A 14,195-nucleotide genomic window follows, 5' to 3' on the forward strand; every position below is an offset into this window, starting at 1 on the left:
TGGGACTTTCTTTCATATTGCTTGTATCCTCCTACACTACGGGCATGAGTGAAACAGATTAAAAACCATAGAAGTCAAGAAGAAAGGGCAAGAACCCAACTCCTACTTAAGGTCCAACCATCATCCATATTGAGATTCCTCGGATGCTTTTCAATTTTAATGGCCTCTAGTAACTTCCTATGATGAAAGTGATCAATCCTAGCGAGGATTTGAGAGTTCTCAATGCAGACATGATGCAAAGTTTTCTCTGCATGCTCAGCAATAGTTGAGGAACGAGAATGCCTATCTCTAAGGTCGGCAATATGTTCCTGAATACAAAGATTAATGAAGCAACCCATTTCTATTGATTTATTTTTATTTTTATTTTTAGTTTTTATTTATACCATACACACTTAAATTATATAAATATATACGTTCATAAAAAAATTTAAATAAAATATATAAAAATCATATAGAAATTAAAAAATATTTTAATCTTTCTTTTATATATATATATGCTTTTTATATATTTTATTTAAATATTGCACTTTTATGGTAAGAATTTAATTTATTTAAATATTATCCTTCTATTCTATATATATATATAATGTAATGTTTTAAGATATAAAAGTTAAATACATAAAAGAAATATGTAATTTAAAGGATAAGAAACTTAAGAAATGTAATATTTCAATAAGATAGGAAAGTTAAATATATAAAAGAAACATATATAGGTTGAAACAATATTTTAATATTTGAATTTTAAGAGAATTAAGAATTATTTTTGAATTATTTTGATTCAAAAATTGTTTATTATGATTATTTGAGAAGAATTTTATCAATCAAAATATTATGGATCACAAAAAACTGAACTCAAGAATAAAATTTTACTCTGTGTGTGTGTGTATATATATATATATATATATATATATATATATATATATATATTATTTTTACATTAATTAATTATATATATATGAATTTTATTGTGATTTATTATTTTAAATATATTTATATAAAACATAAATGTAATATTTCACAATATATATATATATGTTTATTTTTTGTTTTGTAAGTTTCGTAAGACTTCTCCCCTGGATCAAGGAATGACAAGATAATTTAATACCTAATTTTAGTTTCAAAATTTTAACTAAACCAAATGACTTAGCTTCTCCCAACATGGTTTAAAAAAACACCCATAACCATAATCCTACTTTTTTGGGAAAACATCCTACTGCTAACCAGATTCAGCACTAACTATTATGATTAATTGCCACCATTTTAAGACTTTTATCCAGATTTTAAGTACAGATGCAAACAACTATAGAAGAGAGGATGGAATTACCATTTATTGCCAAAGTATAAGGAAGCTTCATGCTGTTTCTTGACTCGATCAGCTCCACGTTCTTCACAAAAACATTGAATCTGCGCACAAGCTGATGGACAGAATACCTCTTGCCATACCTGCACAGGATTGAAAGAAAAAACATTACAAACTTTAGCTAAATGCAATTTTTAACTGATCTCTTAAATACCCACATACATAACTATCTATTCCCATTCATATTGCAACATAAGATGCTACAAGGCGGCCATGAATGCGATTCTAATACAAAGCAAGAAAACCCAAGCAGAGACAGAAGAGATCTCAGCTATCAGAACCATTTAAACAAATCACAACACAGACCTGAGAGCGAACTCCGCAAACTGTAGATACTTGGGATTGGTTCCCAAGATTTTAAAGAAACTGGACTCCAGGTCCTGGATCTTATTAGTAACCATATCAATATAATCCGTTTTTTCAAACGACTTGGCAGCAGATACAGATATGGCCAGCGTTAACAAAGTGCTCAGAACAATGGCGAGGACGCGAGCCATGGCGGGCGAGACTCTTGGAACCTCTGAACGCAGCAAAGGACGAAGAAAGAATGATGTGGGTTCGTTGGAGAGCTGTTGGATTCCTCTTACCTGTTTATGTAGCGAAGCTTTCATAGCAGAATCTGCAGGTATAACGATAACTAAGTCTGAAGTCTTCTCGAGTGGGCCATCCGATCATGCGCGCTGTTGCTAACATTAGAATAAATATTTGTTTTACTTAATAGCTTTATGTTAATATATTAGAAAATGAGTTCTAAATGGACACCATAAGTATTATAAGAAACAAGAGACACCACAGGGAAGAAATTATATGATGTTGCATGTTATATACTTATTCAGTGATGGAATCATTTATGTACTATATTGCAAGATGATTGCAAAAAGTTGTACGCAGCCATTAAAGTTTTACATTTTTTTTTTTTTTTTTGGGAAAGAGTGATGTATTTGATATGGATGGAAGGATTTTGCAATTTTGTTGTATTGGAGTTTCATTCTTAATGTCTATTAGTAGGTGGCAAAGTCAAATATAGCCTGCATATTGATTTTCATAGTGGAATACAATTTGCAAGATTGCAACAATGGTGAAAGAAATCCACAAATGCTTATTACATTGTTGTTTCATACTATTGCAGATATCTCCAAATGCCCCAACTAATCAACCTCTTTATGAGGCATTCTCTCAACAATGCCAACCATCATTATCACAGACATACTATCAGCTTCACTCCAATTGAAATAACAAGAGTCATTTTTACTAATTATGATAGAATTCCACATGTAAAATTCCTAAATCTAGGTATCCTACCACCATACCCTAATTGAAATCCTTTATGATTAAGGATGAAGAGGCCTTTCCATAATGGTAAGGCTTTTGCTTTATTATTTGATGAAGTCGGGAGTTTCCCACGTAAATTTTAACTCTACATTTCCCTCCAATTTTAGGAGGACCAACTCCACCCTATGACTCCTTATAGATAAATAGTTTATATAGTTTGAAGTAACAGAGAATTTATGCTCTAGGTTATGGTTATTCTTGAGGTGGTCATATGACACCCATGTATAAACATCACAACATTAACATAGCATTGTCACTAACATAATGTATCACATTATCACTATACCCTACCAAGTATGTGACATTAAATACACCCACTAAGCATATTAAGTACACCATAGCTATTTCTCTACTAAAATATTATATGTATCACATTATCACTATACCCTACCAAGTATGTGACATTAAATACACCCACTAAGCATACTAAGTACACCATAGTTATTTCTCTACTAAAATATTATATATCTTTTTTCTAAGATGACAAAACCTAGCATAACTTAGTTATCAATTGACAATGGGTACAACCATCATTCCCCACTGTAGAGGTGGTTCATTACCATTGTTCAAAGAAACCACATACTTGAAATAACCCATTGGTGGTCAATACTTAAGGTAGATTTTCACTCTTGCCATATGTCTTTGGATCTTTGGGTCATTGCCCTAATTCCTTACATTTGAGTATGATGAGTCCTTAGTGAATAAAAAACAGATTTAGTTCTTACTCCAAAACTAAAAAAATATTTAACCATAATAATAATTGCAAGAAAGTTAACATTCTTTCCGATCATTAATAAAACTACTCCCAATACATAATTTTGTGATCATTGATGAAACTACCTCCAATAAAATTATGTATTTTTAATAATATAAATAAAACCAAATACTACTTTTAATTTTCATATAATATAAAATATAGATATATAAGATATTATTATATAAAAATATAATAATATAAAATATAGATATATCCGATACGTATCCATTCTTGAAAATTAGTCTAGATTATAATAAATTTTATCTAGTACTGTATGATCTATGCTTCTTTGCTATGATACGCATCCATCCTCAATTGAAAATTACCATAAATTATAATAAGTTTTACCTAATAACGTATGATCCATGCCTCCTTTCGTTTGGTATTTAATAATATCAAAAATAAATGTTAACTGATACTTTTTGTTTGGTATTTAACCATATAAAAAATAAATGTACTTTTTATGTGCGCTAGAATTTTAATTAAAACATCTAAACGGGTGGGCCAATTCGCATATGTCCCCCTCCAGATCATGCATGCTTTTGAAGGCGGGAGGATGTGTGGCCCAACACATAAACTTACAGATATCAACGACAATAAAACACAGATTTATGCGGATTGTAAATAGAAATTATGTCATCCAAGGTGGTGGATGACGTGGTATTTGTTTAAACCAACACACATCTACACATCTATATATAGGTAGTGATTACCTCAAAATGTGTAAAGAGATGCTGATAAGATTGTTGACCTTGGTCATTCTGTATTGTCATAAATTTTGTATGGATTAGAACTATGTTAATGTGTGTAAGTGCATTCACAAGACTAATATGTAATAAGGTAGTACTAAATATTATGACAGACTTTCATTTTCATTGTTAGTTTGAGTGTAAGTTTTGGTTGTTGTGTTCCTTCTCAGAGACAAGTTGTTGAATGTAAGGGAAGTTAGCCATAAACAAATCATGGCAAATGTTGAGATTTAAAATATCAAGCAAATCCTTGGTCTGTAGCATGGAAAGGAATATGACAGTGTCAAATCTCTAAGATATAGCCCTCTGATGATTATTACATATCAAGTACATGATGTATGTTGATAATTGTGTAGTTTCTATGTAAGTTGGAAGGATACATTCAATTGGAAACTAATTGTTTATCCTTTGTTTCTTGTAGGATCATGATGGTTCCCACGTCAAAGGATTGTTGAACAACTTCATACACTCTTTCTGACCTTCTCTACTTAAGATTCCTTCTTTTCTCATTGAATTAATCACTCCTATTGTCAAGGTTATTGCTCTCAACATAATCCATGTTCTTACTAAGTGTACAATTCCATTAAAAAAAAATCAACTCCTTAACTGTACCAAGATGTATATTGTTTCAATCCAATGGAGCATAAAGGCGTGCATTTTTTTTTGTTTTTATTTTTATGAAGGCAACCCATAAGGATGGAAGGGTGTTGTCTTTTTACACCATTCCTGAGTATGAATCATGGAGAAAAGCTCTCGGTGGAGATGCAATTTAGCTAGCCTTTAGCAAGAAGAAAATAGAGGCCAAAAAGAACTTTGTGAACAAGGAACTGACCATATTTTCCATGGTTGACTTGTAAAGATCCATCCCATCCGTGGTCAACGGATTGAAACCAGGCAAAGAAAATTTTTGCTTTGTCCTTTCAAGAAAAAAATTGTCACATAAGCAAAGGTTTCCTCCCTTTACCACAAAATATTTTTTTACTTCCTCTCTTATATTTACTCTTAAAATTTGAAAACATTTTTTTACCCTTTTCAACAGGTTGCTCGATTCTTAGGTTATGTCTCGGAGCATTATGCTTACCACCATGGTGAGCAGAGTCTTGCAAGCACAATTATAGGAATGACACAATATTTTGTTGGAAGAAAAAAAAATTGTGGGGTTCAAGCTACTTCTTAAATCTTAATGATCTTTATCTCTAGTGTTTCTATGTATATCTAAATGATGCATATCTACTAATGATCATTTCATTTTTGACAGGGTGGATAAGATCATGTGAGCACTCGATATGTCTTCACATGTTTGTCACCAATAACACATTTCTTATTCCCAAAGGAAGAAGATGTATTGTTGGACTACTTGAACGAAGATGGCCATAAAGTTTAACCAAAATCCTTACACTGCTTGAATTATAGTCTCTTTAATTTTTTTATTTAATTAAATTTCAACAAAATTAAAATATCCCCAACCATATTATATAATATTGAAGTGCACAGAAAATTACATGGAATCCTTGTTTTCTCACAGAATTCGCAGATCACAATGAGCAAGCATAAGGACTTGGTCATAACCAGAGCTTAAATATTTAAGCCAACCAATAGGTTTTTTGCATTTTCTACCCCTTGAGTGTAAAATATTTAAGCCAATGAATGGCCTAGTCAAGAATCTTCACTTTACAATAACCTCATACAACCCACTTGCAAAATATCATGAAACTTATTTCTTTGAAGAAGCATATATCAATTCTAGACAATATATTAGTTCCTAATAACAATATCTATATAAAAGATACTAGAACATGCTTTCACTCATGCCATGCAAAATAGTTGAGTGATCTACTTGGACTTCCTAATGAATTCATCTAAACAAGTTGTAGTGAACTAACCAAATGCAATGTATCATTGTACTCCCAAAGTCAAACCCAAATTAGCCTTAAAAATAATATATTATCAAAGTTATGAGAAAAAATATTAAATAAGAGATGTTGCTAGATTGGCATGAAATGCATATTTTTAAGCATTGAAAACCACTTAAATTATATATTATTACTAGAAAATTGCATTAATGGCCATTAAATTTTTCTTCATAAATCTACCCATATCACATGGAAATATTTTAAGGAAAAATATATCAAAGATTCAATTTGTCAATAAATAATTCACTAAGGCAACAAGTTCACATCTGAGCAGCAAGCTCAATTGCAAGCACATTTAAAAAAAATACTCAACAATCTATTATTACTTATGAAGTGTACTTCCAAGTCAATGCAGCAATACCTGTAACAACATGACCGGGATAAAGTTGCACAACATTTAGAAGATGGAGTCAAAGTATACCTATATTTACACAAAGAACAATCTAAAGACAAATAACAAAATAATATTGTCAGGTCTCCCCAACAGAAGGTGACAAGCATCCAATCTGTATTACATCAATAAACACCCAATTCTTATATGGCCCAATATTAAACCAACCTAGCATGAGTTGTCTACTAACATACACTCATATTTTTTAACCAAGAGGTTTTATAAAGACCAGTTAGAGGAATACAAGTCGAATAGAGTTTCTAGACAATTTAAGTTCCTACCAAATGATTAATGGATTCTTTATAAACAATCACCTTGCAAACCCTCTTCTTGCACTTCCAACTAGTTTGGAAGACTCCCTCACATTTTTGTCCTCTTTTGGCTCTTCTGACTTAGGAGGTTTGGAGGAGATTTCTCTTCTCTAATTGATGCATGACCTATCTCTTTTGCCCTATTTTTCATTTTCTATTCCATTTTCCCTTAGCCTTTAGAGTATATTTAGCACCTTCATCCTCTATAATGGTCTTAATTGATGGGAATTCATTTTGGAGCTAGAACCTGAGACCATTGACATATCTTTCTTCTAATTGCGCTTCATCACCTTGGATATTATTTCTGATTTGAGCCTCATGAAATACTATGTATAAACTTGGACAAAGTGCTCACTTTCCCTTGAATTTTGAAATTCTCAAAATAATTTATGTTAGTAATCTGAAGGTAAAATCTTCATCCTCAAATGTTTCAACATCTTAGGCCAAATCCCATCCTTTTCCTTGCCTTGTCTTTTTCTGTGATTTTGCCAATTATCCCATGATATGACTTCAATTTTGACACTAAAATTTTCATTCTTTGTGGTCCTCTTCCTTAGTCCCATCTATTATTTTTCCACGATCCTGGTATCTAGGATAGAATCTTAAATCATTGACGCTACCAAACCAAGAATCACAATGAAGCTACTTTGCACAACGGAATATAAGCAACAGTAAATATACAAGTGCACAAAATAGACACAAATTTTTACACAATTTTGTTCATAACCCAACTTTGATATATTAATCAACCTAAATAATACAACATTCTAGGGCACCCGTACTAGGGATAATGACCCTCATACATCCACTAATAAAAATATACAAAACTGGGGCTTAGTGTCAGTCCATTGACAACCAATCTACACCAACAAGATACTCTGACCATATGGCTGATGTAGCATGCTCTCTTAGCTCCTCTCAGTTGTGCCCTGTACCTGTCGAGTCCTTCGACTACCGATATGTAGCACCTGCCTCTATCAATGGTCCAAGTCCATCTGGCCATTGAACCTTGATTGTCCAATATTCTCACTAGTTGTGCCTTAGTCCATCAAGGGCACAACACATCAAGACTCATGTCGAGTTGTTCACAACTCCATTTGTGAACAATTCTCATCTACCCACTGCTGCTTCTCAACTACTTAGGGACTTCAACCCACTACAGTCTTCTTGTGCTGCTCCAATGAAGAATAAAAAAGGGCATGGAGGGCTGCCACCTATCACTACAAGATGCCCATCTCTGATAATGAACATGGGCTAGAAGGACTACCCAAATTTTATCATAGATGTCCTTCTCCACATGGCAAGTCTAGGGCTACTCAAACTCCTGGATGATTAGACGTATCATCTCTTCTTCTGCCACATCTAAAAATCCCATAGTCCATCAAGATATTTGTTTCTTTGGGCTTGAAGCAAGCCTATACAATCCTCCCAAGTTGTCCTTTAGGCTGCTCCAACTCTACCTCATCTAGGCCCACACTTGGTCCACTCTCACACTTCCCTCCAATAGACCACGAGTGTCCAATACATGTTGTAACATTTACTCACTGGTTAAGGCATCCTCACACTAGGATAACTCTTCTTGTTATCTTCTAACAAACTCCTCCAATCTTTCCTCTTGTAGGATGATTATCCATTTAACATCCATCCATCATCAAGAGACCATCTGCAACTCTCTGTTGCTACCATATTTCCTAGGGTTCTATGCTTCTATAATACTAATTAAGTAACACCACTAGCCCCAACCCACTATTATGAACTTGTGTGAACTTCTCTCAAAAGGTTGGTCCTTCCATTGTCCAAAAATAGGCACCCAAATTTTTTGTATGGTACGAGTCTCCTCCTCAACGTACCCTACAACCCATTGACAATATAACACAACCCCAATACTTATGGAAGGCGCCCCTTTTTTGGTTGTGACCTCCCTTCGTTGATTGTGGCTAAGTTAGGAGAGTACTCCTAAGCCTCTCAACCCATCCAACTAGCCCTCCAACTCACTATTGTAAGCACCATACATCTGTGTCCAAGAAAAGTGATATACTCTACACCATAACGCACACAAATAACCCCAAGACCTTACCTCTATAATGTGACCTTGTCTCCACAATACATCTGAGTGTTTTTCTTCCAAAACAAGGGTACTGACCCTCTTGAATATGCCCTCTCTCAAGCTCAGACCACTTGCAATTTCTTCATATCCTATGTGACCCTCCAATCTGAGGTAGACAAACCCCAAACCACAACCAAAACAGTCAAGAAATCACCCTTTCCTACTCGGCCTGACCATAGATACACTCAGCCTCCTAAACAATCATGAAATATGCTAACCTTAGCCTCCTTTCCCTTCACTTGGAGTCTACCTTGGCCTGCGGCTAATTCAGATATCTCCTCACCTAAAGCGAGCTCTTTCTCATGCCAAGGATGTGTGTAATAACCTCACACAATGCCTCTTATATATGATTCTCAAGGACTCCAACGAACTTCTTTTGAGGGCTTGGATACTGTCACTAGACCTCTAACAACTAGGTTGAATTTACCTCTCCTTATACAAGCCCGCACTCATACTTCAAAAATTAATCTCCATTTCTACAACTTTGATTCAAGTTATTTTCATTGTGTTTGGTTTCTCTCCGAGTCCTCTATCAACTCAAAACATCACATGTAGAAATCTTGTCATGGTTTTGGCCCAAAATCTTTGGGTGAAAAACCCCAGGCTTGGGTTTCAAGCCCACAAGGCCACTTGTGGAGCTCCTTCCTCCAATCCCTTGATCCTCAAGGCTTGGACTACCTCCCAATCTACAAATCTCAACACCATCCATTTAAAAATATGTAAGTTTTAAAGTCAATCCATAAACAAATTAGGTTGAAATTTCCATTGAAATTTGATACCTCTATTTTTTGCTTCGTTCCCTTCTAGAAAATTGCTTTAATTAATATTTCCATGGTATTTTGAACTTTAATGGGGAGCCCCTTACACCCTAGGTTCATTTTCAAAATCTCGAGGTTGTAGTCTAGTCTCTGTGGCATAAACTACTTTCCAATCTCCATCATTCCATCTACCTCTCCTTTCCCTATTTTAGCGAATCCTCTATGTGTCATTCTCCTTGGTCGAGTGCTCTGGATGCTCTGATAATGATCTAATACAAAAACTCTAATTGTGCAACAATGTTTCAACTTTGTGGTGAAGTAAAAATAGAGATACAATTTTTCTCTCCTTTCAGTCAACTAATCATTCAAATATGTTGGTTCTCTTGTAATGCCTTTGTTCTAGCTGCATAAAACCCTCCAGAATGTGAATCTAGCCCTTTAGAAAATACTTAGATCAAACAAGTGATATATTAGGGACAAATACAGTTAGCTAGGTTAGGAAGCACAAAGAATATTAGTTATGAAACCTGGCTTTTTTCTCTTATTAAGAAAACCACCAATAACACATCAGTGGCTAACAGATAAGTGACTATTTTGAAAAATAAAAAAGCTAACTATCCTCTAGGGACGCTCATAAATAAATAAATATACATAGTACAATACAAGTCATAATATGGGTAAGACACCAACTGCACAATATGTATTATTTTGCAAAGATACAACAATTATCTTTTGAAAAAAAGAGTTTGTATAGTCATATATCATCTTCCACAACTCTCTCAACTTCATATGGAGCAATAGTCAGGAAACATACTATATGAACCAAGCAAAAGTCTAAGACATATATAGCCTACTCTGAAATCTAAAAGAAATATTTTGGCATAAACTTGTAGCTAAGCATGGTCTAAAATATCTCCTCACAACTTGGATTGGGAATGCATCACTCTACTTCAACCAAATCATCTCCATGGAAATCCCCTCCACCAAAATCTCCTTTCTGCAAAATTTTTGTATGCATTTCCCTAAGACAGTTGGGTTCATCCCTCAACCTCACTACAGTTTCTCCTTTCTCTTCTTCATGGTTGAGAGGGAGGTAGGTACCTCTCCTCTTCCATTCGTCTGAGACCTTCTCCCATACTTTGGCACATAGCTCTATTTTGAAAGAAAAATTTCTTGGAGAGGGAAATTAACTTTATTCTATTTGTGAGGTTTACCAGCATTTGACTTGCAAGTCATTTGTTGTTGTGCGACTGCTCTAGTGAATTTCTTTGTTGGTACTACCACGGAGATGAGTGCATTGCTTGAAGCTCTAGATGCAGTGATAATTGTAGGCGTAGAATTTTCCTTACGACTAGAAAGTGCATCGTTTTCCAACATTATGATGGCTTCAGCCAACTCATGAAAATACTCGGCCATTAGAATATGTAAAAATCCTTGTCGAAACAAATAGATGAAAGTGAGAAAAATAAAAAGGTTCACTCCCGACTTGACATGGCAGGAAAGGTGGCCTAACACATAAGTAAATAGTTTATCGTGGAACTAAATTCACCTGAGACCACGGGATCATGCATCATGGTATTCAACTCATTGGAGCAAGGATTACAACATGATACTACGAGGACAAATGTCACTCTCAGACCACAGGGAAAAATGTCAGCCCAGATGAAAAAGGGTTGACGAATGTTTGGCCTAACTATTTTAAAAAATAGACACCTTACAGCTAGAAAGTGCAGTGTTGACCAGCATCATGATGGCTTCATCCTTCCCATGAAAATACTTAGTGATGAGAATATGTAAAAATCCTAGTTGAAACAAATAAGTAGAAGCAAGAAAAATAGGCAGGTTCACTCTTGACCCAACACTGTAGGAAAGGTGGCCCAATGCATAAGTAAACATTTGATCATGGAATTCAATTCGTCTGAGACCATGGGATCATGCATCATGGAATTCAACTCATAATAGCAAGGCTTACAACCTAAGAATAAGGGGACATATGTCATTCTCAGACCACGAGGACAGATATCAACCCAGATGCAAAAGGGTAGATGAATGGTTGGCCTGGCCATTTTCAAAAAGAGACACCTATTGACATAATTAACAAAAATAGTTTAGCTAAAAAAGATTAGCCATAATTTGTTTTAAAAAATACTGAAAATTTGTTGAATAATTTAATTTTAAAATTTAACTGATAATGATGATGCTTAATATCATCTAAGATTTATATGGTTTATTAGATTTTAAGATAGTAAAAGATTACTGGAATTTTTAAATTAAAATATATATATGAGATTAAAATTGATTAAATTTGAAGTTGGCCAAATTTCATATTTGGACAAATTTATTCTGAGGTTCCCAAATCTCGAGCCAAACATGAACAAATAATTTCTTTAAATTCATCAAAAAATACTATAGAAATTCATTTCAAATTCGTTATAAAATCAAATAAAAAACAATAAAACCCTAAAGGTTAAAACCTACTCTCTTTAAAAAAAAATAGAAATGCAAGTTGCCTACATTAAGGGGATGTTGTCTCTAGATGTCAAAATAATAAAATAATAAAACTAAAATTAAAATTAAAGTAGGCTATATGTGGAATATAGCCTATTTAAAGGAGGAAATTAAACCATCCTAGATCCATCTTAAATCTAGATCTATCAAACATCCAAGTTTCCTACATTAAGGGAATGTTGTCTCTGGATGTCAAAAAAATAAAATAATAAAATTAAAATTAAAATAAAAGTATGCTATATGTGAAATATAGCCTATTTAAAGGAAGAAATTAAACTAACCTAGATCCATCTTAATTCTAGATCTATCAAACATTCAAATTTCCTACATTAATGGAAGGAGGAAATTAAACTATCCTAGCTCCATCTTAAATCTAGATCTATCAAACATCAAGAGGGATCAAATCACTTTTATGTGCCTAACGCAGATGGTGTCTAGGGGAATTGACCCAGTGACCTCCTAATGAAGAAGTGCTTTAGCAATGGAACCTCGACCAATTAAGCTAACCGTTTGGACTATCATATTCACTTAAATTATATAAATTTATATATTTATAAATAATGATAATAGAAGTGTAATATTACAATAAAATACAAAAATATATATATAAAAGAAATATATGTAATTTGGAAAAAAATATTTTAATCTTTAATATTTTTAAATATACATATATTAAATTCTTATTTATATTATACACATTTAAATTATATAAATTTAAAAGTGCAATATTTCAATAAAATATAAAAGCTAAACATATAAAAGAAGCATATGTGTATTAAAATAATATTTTAAATTTTAAATTTTGTTGTTATTTATTATATTGGAAAAATATAAAAAATAAGTATGTAAAAAAGAGGTTTGTACATTGACAGATTTGATTCTCTCAACTTTTGATAAATTTAGAGTTATGATGGATCTAGACTAGTTTACATAAAACACAACTTCTTGTTAATAAATTTTAAATTTTAAATTTCGTTGTTATTTATTATATTGGAAAAATATAAAAAATAAGTATGTAAAAAGGAGGTTTGTACATTGATAGATTTGATTCTCTCAACTTTTGATAAATTTAGAGTTATGATGGATCTAGACTAGTTTACATAAAACACAACTTCATTTCTATTTGTTTATCTTTATCTTAATTTTTTATTTGTACCATAAACACTTAAATTATAAATTTATATATTTAAATACAATTATAATTGAAGTGCAACATTTCAATAAAATACAAATGTTAAATATATAATAGATATATATGTAAATCAAAAAATATTTTAATTTTTAAATTTTGTTGTTATTCATTATGTTCATATATATAGTTATAATAGAAATAAATATTGTAATAAAATATAAAAGTTAAATATATAAAGGAGATACGTAATTTTTCTTGGTACACTGATAGAAAGGGAAAATGTGAGATGCATCAACAATTCCTATAACGGTTTATGGAAACTAGACCAATAAAAGATAAGTACTTTTGCTCCAAAAACAATACTGTATACTTCATTCCTAACTTTATACTCACTATATAAACTAGATTTCAAATAACAGATCAATTTGAAGAAATAATGAATTAGGAAAACATAAAAATCTTTAAGTTAAATAAATTTATATATTTATAAACAATTATGGTAGAAGTGTAAAATCTCAATAAAATATAAAAATTAACTAGCATTTGCACCAGATGTTGCAAAGGAAACGTTGCAAATCGCCCTATTATGGTAATGGTTCCAGATCAACTTTTTGTGCAATTATTCTCCAACGGCGTTTCCATTTATACACGTCTCCATTAGCATAATCAAAGGCCTATTTCTTTTGATAAGAATCTGTGGCAGCCCAAATTTTTTCTTCTGCAATCAATTCTGATCAAGATGCATCCATAAATTATTCCCATGAAATATTATTCCCTAGGTATTCTTTTGTAGGAAGCTTGCTTCATTCCATGAAAGGGAGTTCACTAGATAGGAATCTGAGAACACCGAATAGAGTCCCCAAAACACATAATAGGG

General features: G+C 32.6%; 1 pseudogene across 1 annotated transcript in view; it reads right to left on the reverse strand.

The window, feature by feature from the left end:
• Nucleotides 1–1,911, reverse strand: part of LOC149254805 (thiol protease aleurain-like) — a 129,109-nt pseudogene extending 127,198 nt beyond the window's left edge. The window contains exons 1-2 of the transcript XR_016266317.1: nucleotides 1,667–1,911; nucleotides 1,325–1,443 (exon numbers count right to left, since the gene is read on the reverse strand). The product of XR_016266317.1 is annotated as a thiol protease aleurain-like (transcript). The remainder of the gene's footprint in view (nucleotides 1–1,324; nucleotides 1,444–1,666) is intronic.
• Nucleotides 1,912–14,195: the final 12,284 nt, after the last annotated feature.

This window comes from Pinus tabuliformis, chromosome 7, assembly GCF_031772625.1.
Source record: "Pinus tabuliformis cultivar Carrire ecotype Pingquan chromosome 7, CPIR1, whole genome shotgun sequence".
NCBI classification, from domain to species: Eukaryota; Viridiplantae; Streptophyta; class Pinopsida; order Pinales; family Pinaceae; genus Pinus; species Pinus tabuliformis.